General features: G+C 36.7%; 4 non-coding genes across 4 annotated transcripts; all 4 read right to left on the bottom strand.

Annotated features, from left to right (window-relative positions):
- Window positions 1-8,222: 8,222 nt before the first annotated feature.
- On the bottom strand, window positions 8,223-8,294 carry Trnae-cuc (transfer RNA glutamic acid (anticodon CUC)). Its single transcript has one exon. It is a non-coding gene; the product is annotated as a tRNA-Glu (tRNA).
- A 766-nt stretch (window positions 8,295-9,060) lies between these two features.
- Window positions 9,061-9,132, bottom strand: Trnae-cuc (transfer RNA glutamic acid (anticodon CUC)). The gene has a single exon. It is a non-coding gene; the product is annotated as a tRNA-Glu (tRNA).
- A 355-nt stretch (window positions 9,133-9,487) lies between these two features.
- On the bottom strand, window positions 9,488-9,559 carry Trnae-cuc (transfer RNA glutamic acid (anticodon CUC)). The gene has a single exon. It is a non-coding gene; the product is annotated as a tRNA-Glu (tRNA).
- Window positions 9,560-11,985: 2,426 nt separating this feature from the next.
- Trnae-cuc (transfer RNA glutamic acid (anticodon CUC)) lies at window positions 11,986-12,057 on the bottom strand. Its single transcript has one exon. It is a non-coding gene; the product is annotated as a tRNA-Glu (tRNA).
- Window positions 12,058-12,361: the final 304 nt, after the last annotated feature.

The raw sequence follows: 12,361 nt of genomic DNA, 5'->3' as shown, positions 1-12,361 counted from the left end.
TATGAAAATGCTCGAGCACTCATTATCATATGAAAATATTGTCATTATTGCCATTATTATTGTTTGCCAATTGCTGTCGTTGTTTAACAAATAGCGCACGCGCACACACTCACACATACACAAGTGTGTTGCTGCACAACGCCACTGTCGTAACCGTCAATTTTTTGCCATAATGAGTGTTGCATACTAAATAACTAGGTATTGTTGCAGCGTAGTGAACGCCATTGGCCGCATGATTCGATTGCAGACTGATAACCGTAGGACTCTATCGACAGCACTACAATTTTTATTTATTAAATGCGAGTTGTGGGCGTTGATGTTGTGCTTTGAGGTATGGAAAAGTTACAAGGGCTCTAAAAAATTCATTATTTTATAATTAAATGTGGCTAATGAAGCGGCAGAAATGCGCCATTTTTATTAATTATATATTTTATGCTAGCACTTTGAGTCAAGGCGCATTTTAATATCTATTTACATATACAAATAATATATGCAAATACATATACATATAGAGTGTGAGTATTATTTCAAGGTGAACAGGACAGTAGCTATAATTATACCCTTCCGAAATAGTAAGTATACCACACTAGGAGTTAATTTCGATCGTTTAGTTTGTATGGCAGCTATATGCTATAGTAATCCGATCTAAAATATTTCTTTAGATTATTTTGCGCTACCTTTAAAAATTATGCATGCTCAATTTCGTGCAGATATCTTATAAAATAAAAAAGTTTTCCATCAAGCACTTGATTTTGAATGATCAGTTTGTATGACAGCTATATGCTATAGTAATGCGATCTAAAAAAATTCTTCAGATATTATAGCATTACCTTTAAAAGTTATGCATGCAAAATTTCGTTCAGACATCTCCTAAAACAAACAAGTTTTCCATACAAGGACTCGAGTTTGAATGATCAGTTTGTATGACAGCTATATGCTACAGTCGTCGGATCTAAAAAATTTCTTAAGATTCTGTAGCGCTGTCTTTGGAAACTATGCATGCCAAATTTCGTGCAGATATCTCTTCAAATAAAAAAGTTTCCCATACGGGGACTTGATTTTGAACGATCAGTTTGTATGACAGCTATATGTTATAGTAGTCCGATATGTACAGTTTCTTCAGCGGTTGTAGCATTGCTTTGGACAAGAATACGTACCAAATTTTGTGAAGATATCTCTTAAAATGAAGAAGCTTCGCATACAAGCACTTGCTTCCGATCGGTTAATTTGTATGACAGCTGTATGCTATAATGATCTGATATCGACGTTTGCAACATATAAGTGGCATCTTAAGATAAGAGGTACATTCGCAAAATTTCCGGGCGATATGGCGAAAACTGAAGGATTACTATAACATATAGCTGCCATACAAACTGGCCGAAAAGCAAGTATTTTGGTGGAGACTTTTATATTTGTTTTTTTTTTTTTTATAGTTGGGCAAATTTAAAAAAATATTGAGGTTATAACCTACACTATATACAAATTTTTATAGCAATGAGAAATTTTATATTGTATTTCTAGTTTTTTCTAAAAGCCCAAAAAAAAACCCCGCTTAGCGAAATTTGAAGAGAAGTAGAGGTCACATATGTAGTATAACAAGCTGCTTTATCATAAGCAAAAATATTTTTTATATAATTATTTTTAAACACATTTTTTTACGATATCACAAAAAAACACTAACATATTTCAAAAGTACAGTTTACACAAAAAACTTACAGCAATTACATTTTTTCCAGCATATTGCCTTATTAATATTTAATGACTAGTTTGCTTTTGGATAAAAAATTCGCCGCATAATTTCATTAATATAATATTTGAGCGAGGTTGCCAAATGAAATTATTAACAACAAAGCGATTTTTAATTAGTACCCAAACCAGAAACGCACCCAAACTGTATGCAGCAGCTGATTGGTGCGACAGGAAGCTATTCAATTAACCAACTCGCATATATTTCGATATATGCACACACACATTCATATATGTGTATAAATATTTATTTATATGCTTTTTTATGTACATATTTCTGGATACATATTTGTGAGTTATATGCAATCACTGTTAATGGACGTGTACATAAAAGTTATTGAAGAGTGAAATGAGCGCAAAAAATGTAAATACGAAAATTTGGCCGGGCCAAATATTACATAAATTTCAAAACAAAACAAAATATAACGAACGCAACAATATGTTAAAAAGCGGTAATGAAAATAATAAGGAGGCATTAATAAATTCGGATATATTTCAGTGTATATATATAGTGGGTGATATTTTATATATAATGTGCGGCATCCTACATTTGTATAAATATTTACAGCTATATTGCTTCTTTTTTAAACCAATACTGCGAGTAGATATATACAATATGTATATTATTTATTTATCATTTAAGTAAGCATATAGAACTTATTGCTATACACAACATATACTGTTTTAGTCGTCTTCGATTCGCCACCTGCCTACCAGTTTATCTTGAGCTCTACGCTACTCTCGTAATATTTAGTTTAGCCTCAAACCTGAATGTTATTACCCAAGCCTCAAACCTTAATATTTAGGTCCAACTATCCAACTTCACCACCGACGCTCTACTTTATGATTTCAATTTCCAAGATAGAAATGATAAGACTGTGCTACATGCTTAAGTAGGAAAAACTCTGAGCTGAACAATTTCTTCGGAGATTATACCGGGGTCTTAGACAATAACCCATATCTAATTTAGCGAAGATATCTCGTCAAATCAAAGAGGTTTTCCTAAAAGAACTAGTTTTGAATCGGTGAGTTTATATGACAGCTTAATGCTACAGTAGTCCAATCTGCACAATATGTTCGGAGAATGTTATACCAACATGGATAATAAACTAAGTTCCAATTTTCGACCACCTTTTGCAGCAATTGTGGCCGTATGTCAGCAATAACGCGGCGAATATTCGTCTCGGTCTTATCTGCGTAGCCAAGCGACTTTTCATAAACTAAACCAACGGTCGCCCAAATCAACATTCTATAATATCAGAAAGTCCAGGTACCAGAAATTCATTAATCATTATGACCGGCTTCATTTTTGAAGAAATATGGAACAATGATTGAACAAACAGTAACTTTACGAGGATAGAGCGGCGTCTCAACGTTGATTTGTGGATTTGGCTCACTCCAAATTTGTTTATTAATGTACCCATTTAATAAAAGTGAGCTTTTTCGCTGAACAAATTTTTCATGCAAAAATCAGGATCGGTGATCATCTCGTGTTGTGTCCATTCGATGACGCTTGATGGTTCTTCGGCTTCAATTTTTGCATGAGTTGGATTTTGTTAACCTGCAAATCAAGATCCTTCTGCTAAATTTCCCATAAAGTGGACGGTCACAGCTCCGACTATTGTGATGGTTGGTGGACGAACTCATTCGGATCTTCTTTGATAATCTGCTTCACATCAGCAATAGCGTCTTCGGTGCGCACTGTACGACTTCTCTGAGGATCCACATTACCCTTTAAAATAAGCATTGTGCGTAACCGATAAATGGTTGCTTGAACTATCGACTCTGTCGACCATATATTGGTGGCTGCGCGGCTTCTCTGAGGATCCGCAATACCCACTGGAGTAGACGTGGTGTAAATCCGATTCATTGTTGCTCATACCAACGACTCTGTTGACCGAGTATTGTTGGCACCGCGCGATGTGAGCTGAGCTATTATTTTGCAAATAATAATTCGATCCTCTGTGAAATGCCAAACCAAACTGAGTATAAATGAAGTAACAGCTGTCCAAAAGACCAACTCCACACATCTCAAAAAACCACCATTATATGGGAACTTTAGTGGCAATGGCTCAGATGAGAGTAAAAACAAGTTCTATTACAGGAAAGAAGGAAGTTAGGACCACCATTTGTAAATCTCTCAAGGTCATAGAGTATACATAGAAAGACGTGGGAACTGTAAGAAATTCATGTAATTAGAGAGAAACTTTCTATTCAGAACTAATACAGACGTTTTTTCAAGCCTTCGTCGATTACAATCTCCAGGTGAAAATCTGAGTCACAAAAACTACGGAATTAGTGATTGTTCCAAGAAAGTCAGTTGATATTCGGCCAAGTTAGGGCCATAATTATTAGATCTCTCAAGATCATAGAAGTTTTTGTCGGTTCGAATATGAGGCCGAAATTCTGAGTCGAGGTATGTATATCATAACATTGAAACGACGGGTACAGTGAACATTACAAGAAAGTCCGTTATACATAACCGGAATGAATCAGAAATTATTAGAAGAGTTTTTTCGACAACAACGCTGATTGAAGCATTACTGCCGTTGTAGAAAATATTTCCAGCCCATTCCGGTATTGAAATCTACGAGAAAGAGTTAATATAGTAAGATTGCATTTCTGAGCACATTTCTAAATATGCTTGGCACTACAAATTCAGTTCAAGAAATTTTTTCTACAATAACAATATAAATTGAAGCATTACTGACGATGAAGAAAATATGAACGAAGTCATGTATACAAGTTTAGGTAAATGAGAAAAGTTCTCTGACTGCCATTCACTTTGAAATGATCACAAAGAATTCTTTTCCATATGACTCAAGCTGCTCACGACTTCCGGTCTTATATCAAGTGTCCTCTGGGTAGCCAAAAAACATCCGTTTGAAGACGTGCTAGTCAGAAGGCGAAACAATCCTTCCCAGGGTAGTGCGCTGGGCGTGGGACCCGCCATGTAAAAGACACCCTACATGTGATTAAGAAAACAGCCTCGGATGAGAGGACTTCTTGCTGTATTATAGTCCAGGAGTAAAATATAATCTGTTCCAGACTTGACAGCTGGCATTCCGGAGCACATTTTTGGATATGCCTTGCTCTACAAATTGAGTCCACATAAAATGGTTTAACCAAGGACTAGGATAAAAATGGTCGTAAGCCGCATATACAAATATTTTCACAAGTAGATAAGGACAGGGAAGATAGTATGTACAGAAATATATTATTTTTGCAACATATATATTGTATATACAGTTAGCTACTGTATTTTTCGCCGACACTTAAATTTAACAACCAACGCATATTTTTTTAACATTTACCCCTTTCACCCCCATATAAATGTCTACTTGGCCAGGCCTGAAAGCTACACGAAAGTATACGCATTGTCATAGAGTTTTAATTTTATTTGGCAACTGATTTTTGTTTCTCTATATTACATGTAGTACATGTACAGGCTATGTACATACATATGTATAAAATGCATGTTAAATGAAAATGTATTTAAAAAAATCAATTTTTATTTTGAACATTTTTTCGTAGCCGAATATATCGCTGTTTTAAATTAAGCGAAAAAAAAAACAAAAAATTGCAGCATATTTTATGTTGTGCCATTGTATGTATATATATATTAACCATACACATGCCATAGGTGCGAAAATTGTAAGTATATGCGTGCACGTGTGTGTGTAGGAGTGTGAGCGAGAGAGCCTTACGCATATAATAGCTGAAAAAGTGTATGAATTACATATGTACAGCAGCGCTTTATACGCAATATTTTATAAATATGTATGTAGATATGTATATATGGGGATATACATGCGTTTGTATATAAAATAGATCAAATAAATCCTTAAAAACTGCATTTGTCCGGCGAAACACAGGTTGCTGCAACAAAACGCCCAAAAGTTTTAATTTAAACTGTAATGTCATGCGGCATGGAGGCTGTTAATGCTTTTTATTTGTATATATATACATATATATTTTATATATACGCAATTGCAACATACTCATAAGCATGTGTGTATGTGCCAACTGCGTGGTTGTACGCAACTTTTTAAATAAGGATGCACGAATTGACAACATCGGCAGTTGCGACGCGGCTGTGCTTGTATTTGTTGTGTTTTAGTACAAGTGCAGGATGTCGAAAAGCCTGAATTGGTGGCGTTGTCGCATATACATATAAATACTTTAAATTTGAGCATTGTATGTGGTAGGCATAACTGTACGGTTATATAGGCGTTTAACCCTTGCTATGCCAGAAAACTAGTTGTGGTCTTACTGAAGCGTCGAAAAAAAAGGAGTTGGATTTGAAGCTTCGTTGTGAGTAACGCTATTTTAAAGAAGAAAAATTTGGTTGCAGGGAAACTATAATAACTTTCACAAATAAAAAAGTTTTGCATACAAAGTTTAGACTTTGAACAATCCGCTTATATGACAGCTATATGCTAGAGTAGTTCGATCTAAAGAATTTCTTTGGAGAAGATACCGTTGCCTTTGAAACTAATTCACGTAAAATTTTGTCAAGATATCTCGTCAAATGAAAGAGGTTTTCATACAAGAAATGGATGGAGATCGGTGAGTTTGTATGGCAGTTATATGCTAGAGTAGTCCGATCTAAAAACTTTCTTCGGAGAATATACCGTTGTCTTGGAAAATAATCCACGCTGAATTTCATGAAGATATCTCAACAAATTATATAGCTTTCCATACAAGATTTTAGTTTGGATCGGTCAGTTTGTATGGCAGCTACATGCTACAGTACTCCGATCTGAACAATTTCTTCGGAGAATATACCTTTGCTTTAGAAAATACTCCATGCCGAATTTCGTGAAGATAGCTCTACACATTAGCTTTCCATACAAGAACTTAATTTGGATCGATGAGTTTGTATGGCAGCTATATGCTAGAGTAGTCCGATGTGATCAATTTTTTCATAGAATATATGTACCTCTGTCTTGGACAATAATCCATGCCGAGTTTCGTGAAGATAGCTCTACATATTAAATATATTTACATACAAAAACTCAATTTGGATATGTGAGTTTGGACCAGCTTTCATACAAATATATTCAGATAGACAGACGGGCAAACAGATCGACATGGCTTGACTAAGTTCGCCATGCTGATCTTTTGTGCATGTGCTTATAGGGTCTGTGATGCTTCCGGGTGTTGCAAACTTTGTTGAAAACTTAATATATTTTCTGTGTTCTGGGTATATAAGTAAATAGGTATGTCTCAGAAAATTGCTAGGAAAATACTTTTAGATAACTTGTGAATGGCCTTCTCAGCTTAAACCCTTCATAACATAATAAATGCATTGAAAACGAATCAAACTTTTATGCCAAGAAATCGAAAACTCAAGTTTAGTACTCTGAAAGTGGTATGCCAAGAAATCGAAAGACCTCACGTTAGCACTTCTCTATCGGCTTTTCTTGGAAATAATAAATAAATAAAATAATAGTAATCAAAAATCCCCCTCAATAATCTGAAATTCATATAAAAAGAAAAATTCAGCACATCTGCGGTACACGTTGGGCTTGCAAGGGTTAATCCACACAACAACACAAATGCCTTCGCTTTGCATTTTATTTTGCGAGCGAAAAAATACCACCCACCCAATTTTAATACGCTTGCTATTGTTTGTTGGTTGTCATGTTAAATTTTATTTTTAATTTTACACAAATTTTTTATGTTCACACACACACACACACACACGCGCGCGCGTTTGCTTTAAATTTCCGCATTTCTTTTTTGTGCCACTGAACCACAGCGACATGCAGCGCGCATAAAATAAAATATGTAAAGCATATAGTATAGTAAAAAATTTCGCCCAGTTGCCGTTGCGCGTTGCTGGTTTGGGTCATTTTCGTGGTCGGCAACGGTCATGCGCGCTGCAACCGCAATATTCGCTGTTGATGCTGGCTGCCGGCCGTTGGCCACCTAGCGTCTGCAATGGGCGCCATGCAAAGCGGCATAACGCTCTCCACCTCTGCTCCTTTGCTGTTTATATTATATGTGTTATATACATATATATATGAACATCACGCTTTTCCGGCCTTTTCAGCATGCGTCAATTGTGTCCGGTGGCTTTGTGTTCCAACAACTCGCTGTCTGTTTGTACATTTCGTGTTTTGCGTTTTGTGTTTTTCGTTTTTTTGTTTAATTTTTTGTTTGATCCCTTTCAGCTTATTTTAATTTCATTGCGACTCCCTTTGTTATAATTTAATAAAATATTCAATTAAAAATTATTGTTGCTGCTGTACTTGCTTTGTGTTGACAGAACATTCTTCATTGGTTGGCTTTGATTGCATTTTGAACGGCTGCAAGAATTCTTTCGTCGGCTTCACAATAACTTCATTAGAGCTTCAGCGTGTGCATTTTTTCATTAGCCAATGACATGACTTTAAATTAAGCATCTTTTGATTATAGCCGAGCTGAGCTGGAATGCAAATCCACACAGAATTTCTTTAAAAATTATATTTTTCCCATACCGGGAATCGAACCCGGGCCTTCCGGGTGAGAGCCGGATATCCTAACCACTAGACAATATGGGAGTTTTCTAGAATCGGAAAAAACCTAAACATGAAATATATTTTTATTTGAAAGGATGGAGCCATGTGAAGAAATTCACGCAAGTGAGGAAAGTTCTCTGAGCGCCATTCACTTGTTTGTGGCCAGAAACGATTATTTTACATAAGGCTCAAGCAGCTCACGACTTTCCGTCTTAGACCAAGTATCCTCTGGGTAGCCAAAGAACATCCGTTTGAAGGGGAGCTAAAGTGAGAAGGCGAGCCAAAGTGAGAAGGCGAACCATTCCTCCCCACCGTTGTGCCACGTAAAAGCACTACCAATGAAAAGAAGAAAACAGCCTCGGATAAGAGAACCCCCTTTCGAGAAGCAGCAATCACAACAGACAGCCGAACAATTTACTACTCGACTTGCACTCCTGCTCACTTAGAGCACTTATCAGCAACTCGCTATAGAGGTCCTGTGGGACGGCATTTCAAGCTCTTAACGTACCTTTGCAAACGAAACCATTGGTTTTCGGAAAAAGCAAGAGAACAGCTGGTACGATGACGAGTGCCGTATAGCAGTGGAGAGAAAACAGACTGCCTACCTCGCAATGGTGGAAAACTTGTCTGAAAACTCATTTGGTATCGAACGGTTCCGGAGAGCTCTTTTCCGATACTGACATAGCTTTCGGTATTGCTCAACATGAGTTTAGACAGCCGGATTAGTTTTGCGGAGATATCAAATTCAGACATAGCGGCATTTTTCAAAATTTTCTAGTAAACTTGTTTAGTTATAAAAAGTGTTATCTTCCCATACCGGGAATCGAACCCGGGCCTTCCGGGTGAGAGCCGGATATCCTAACCACTAGACAATATGGGACTTTTTCCTTAGAACTATTTATTGTCAATATCTGGTATTTCATGGAGTCTTTTGAAATTATAAATAATAGTTTTCGGAATATTAAAAAAAAAATTCTAAACAAAAAATATAATAAAAACAATGTGGTTATGTTTCAAAATTTTTTTCGAAAAGTTCTTGAGATCAGGAAATGCTTGCAAACGGAGAGTACCTTATAGGGGTATGTATGTAACTCTTAGGTATTTAAATTCTCATTAATTAAGACTTTCGAAGGCAATTTTTACGTAGTATCTAACATATCCAACCAAGTGAAGAGAGTTACAAAGAATTATATTATATAGTATTTTGTGCATGTTATCGATTTAAAAAATTGTCCTTCCCATACCGGGAATCGAACCCGGGCCTTCCGGGTGAGAGCCGGATATCCTAACCACTAGACAATATGGGACTTTTGGAATTATGTTGTAAAACCTTATATATTAATAGTATGAAAAATCGAAAACTGGTTTCTAGGCACGATTTTAAAGGTAAAGTTTTTCAGGAATTTTAAAATTTCTTTGTCAGTTTTTGAGATATCCGAAAGAAGTTGAGTACATACATATGTAGGTGCATTTTGATATTATATTGAACATTTCTGGGAATAGGCCAGATGGGACAAGTACATATATCACATATCTCCCATACAACCGATAATTCAGATTTTTTTCAACTTCGCCGGCTTGAAACCGGTTTCAGACTCATAGACGAGCTATAGTGAGAAGGCGTACCATCCCTCTGCAGGGTTGTGCGCTGAATTTGGAACCCGCCAAGTAAAAAACGTCCACAATGGATAGGAAACAACAATCTGTGCGCTGTTGTAAGCTCGGCTATAACCGCGAAAGTGGTGTCTACGCCAATAAAAAAGAAATCGGGTATTTACAAAACTACTACTTTTAATATCGTATCAGATTTCTCAACACATGTGCGACTCATTTTAGGCAAGGAAGCTCATATTTTATTTACACAAAATCTGCATTTCCATTACAACAAAAGTATGCTTTTACTTTGCCGCAACGGAAATTGCATTTCAAATTAAAATAATCGAAATTCGAAAAACCGCAAATGCACGAAAGTGCGCCTTCACCATGCCGTTATTAAACCACGCATCATACACACACACATACGCACCGAGGCGCATTTTAAAAGCCACTGCGTACGGAGGTTTACCTGTGCACCCCTAAATTCAACGATAGATCGGCAGCGTTGCCCATGCAACAACACACTTTTTATGAGTGCACGAAAATTCATTAAAATTTTAACGGTAAAAATAAAGCGAACATTAAAAATGCCAATCATTGTGGTTTAAGTGCGACTGCACTCATACGCGCGCCGCATTGGAGGCAGCCAGCGCACTTGCCGCGCTGCCGTTGTGCCATAAATACGATTATAATTGCATATTCGGTTGCAATTGAATTTCAGCGTGCTTTCAACGAGCAAATATACAGTGCACCGGCAAGTGACGTCAAGTCCATTACCAAGGCACACCAAACAAACATCCCTAGATTTACTTGAACGTACGCAGTGTAAGTACTTGCTTAACAGCTACTGGCTGTCCGTCAGTAATGGACAGTCGGCTGAGTAGTATTGTGCGGCAGATGGGACTTTTGTAAGCTGCAAGCTATCATATGTGAGTCAAACGATTTGTGGCGTGTGGGTGAAGGCTTATGACTGGTATTTGCATTGAAAATCCTCTCTGATAATAATTATACCCTGAACAGGGTGAGAGTTTGAAACAACTAGCAGGAAACGTCCAACGGTCTGTATATGCTAGTCGCACAGTTTTCGAAATATTGAATTGAAATTTTGCACACTTGCTCTTCTCTCCAAGAAGCTGCTCATTTGTCGGAACCGCCGCTATCGGTTAACTATAGCATATAGCTGACATACAAACTGAACGATCGGAATAAAGTGCTTTCATGGAAAACTCATTCATTTAAAAAGGAAATCTTATCAAGTTGACGGGATATCTTTAATAAATTTGGTGTGGGTTATTACTTCAGGCAATGGCGTAATCTGCGAAAAAATCCTTTAGATTGGATCACTATAGCATGTAGCCGCCATACAAATTGAACAATCCAAACAAAGTGCTTGTATGGGAAGCTTCCTCATTTTGCAAGGTATCTTTACGAAATTTGGCGTGAGTTATTGCCTATAACAATGGTCCGATCTCTGTAAAAATTATGCAGATCGGGCCACTATACCATATAGCTGCCATACAAATTGAGCGATCAAAATCAAATTTCTGTAAGTGATAAGAGTATTATATCGGGTGATTTTTTAAGAGCTTGATAACTTTTTTTAAAAAAAAAACGCATAAAATTTGCAAAATCTCATCGGTTCTTTATTTGAAACGTTAGATTGGTTCATGACATTTACTTTTTTAAGATAATTTCATTTAAATATTTACCGCGGCTGAGTCTTAGGTGGTCCATTCGGAAAGTCCAATTTTGGGCAACTCCGAAGTTAACGTTTCTTCTTGCACTAATTGAAAAACAAGATGAATTGTTCTCCGAAGAAAATGGCCAATGTGTGGCATCTTGTTGAAACCATGAGTCAACATTTAAATGAAATTATCTTCAAAAGTAAATGTCTATTCTGTGCGATATTTTGCAAATGCGTTTTCATATATATTCCGAAACGTTTCTTCTTGCACTAATTGAAAAACAAAGCTTGAGAAATAATGCAGCGGTCATGAGACTAGTCTTCTATTCTGTGCGATATTTTAATGCTTTCATATAAAATTACATCAAATAAGAAAAGCCCAACCAAAAATTATAAAAAATTGCTTAAAAACTTCTCACAAAGAATAAAAAAATTTTACCAAAAAATTTATTTTTCCCATACCGGGAATCGAACCCGGGCCTTCCGGGTGAGAGCCGGATATCCTAACCACTAGACAATATGGGAGTTATATTAATAGCAAAAACCAGCCGCACAACATGCAGCATGAGTATGATACACCATATGCTCAACAATGCCAAGTTATCGGCACATCTCACACAGGCGTGAATCATACGCCGCACACGCTCATCTGCCTGACCGACCGGCCGGCCGGCCGGCAAGCGCCTCAGCACATAACAACAATAGACGTATGTGTTTAATTGAAAACACAAAAGCGCACATTTATGGCGTCCGCACAAATGGTGTGGAACAAAATACAGCAATGAGAATAAGCAATAAACAATTTATTTTCCACACTTCTCAAAAATAA

Source organism: Bactrocera neohumeralis, chromosome 6, assembly GCF_024586455.1.
Source record: "Bactrocera neohumeralis isolate Rockhampton chromosome 6, APGP_CSIRO_Bneo_wtdbg2-racon-allhic-juicebox.fasta_v2, whole genome shotgun sequence".
NCBI classification, from domain to species: Eukaryota; Metazoa; Arthropoda; class Insecta; order Diptera; family Tephritidae; genus Bactrocera; species Bactrocera neohumeralis.
This window is presented reverse-complemented; position numbering and strand designations above follow the sequence as displayed.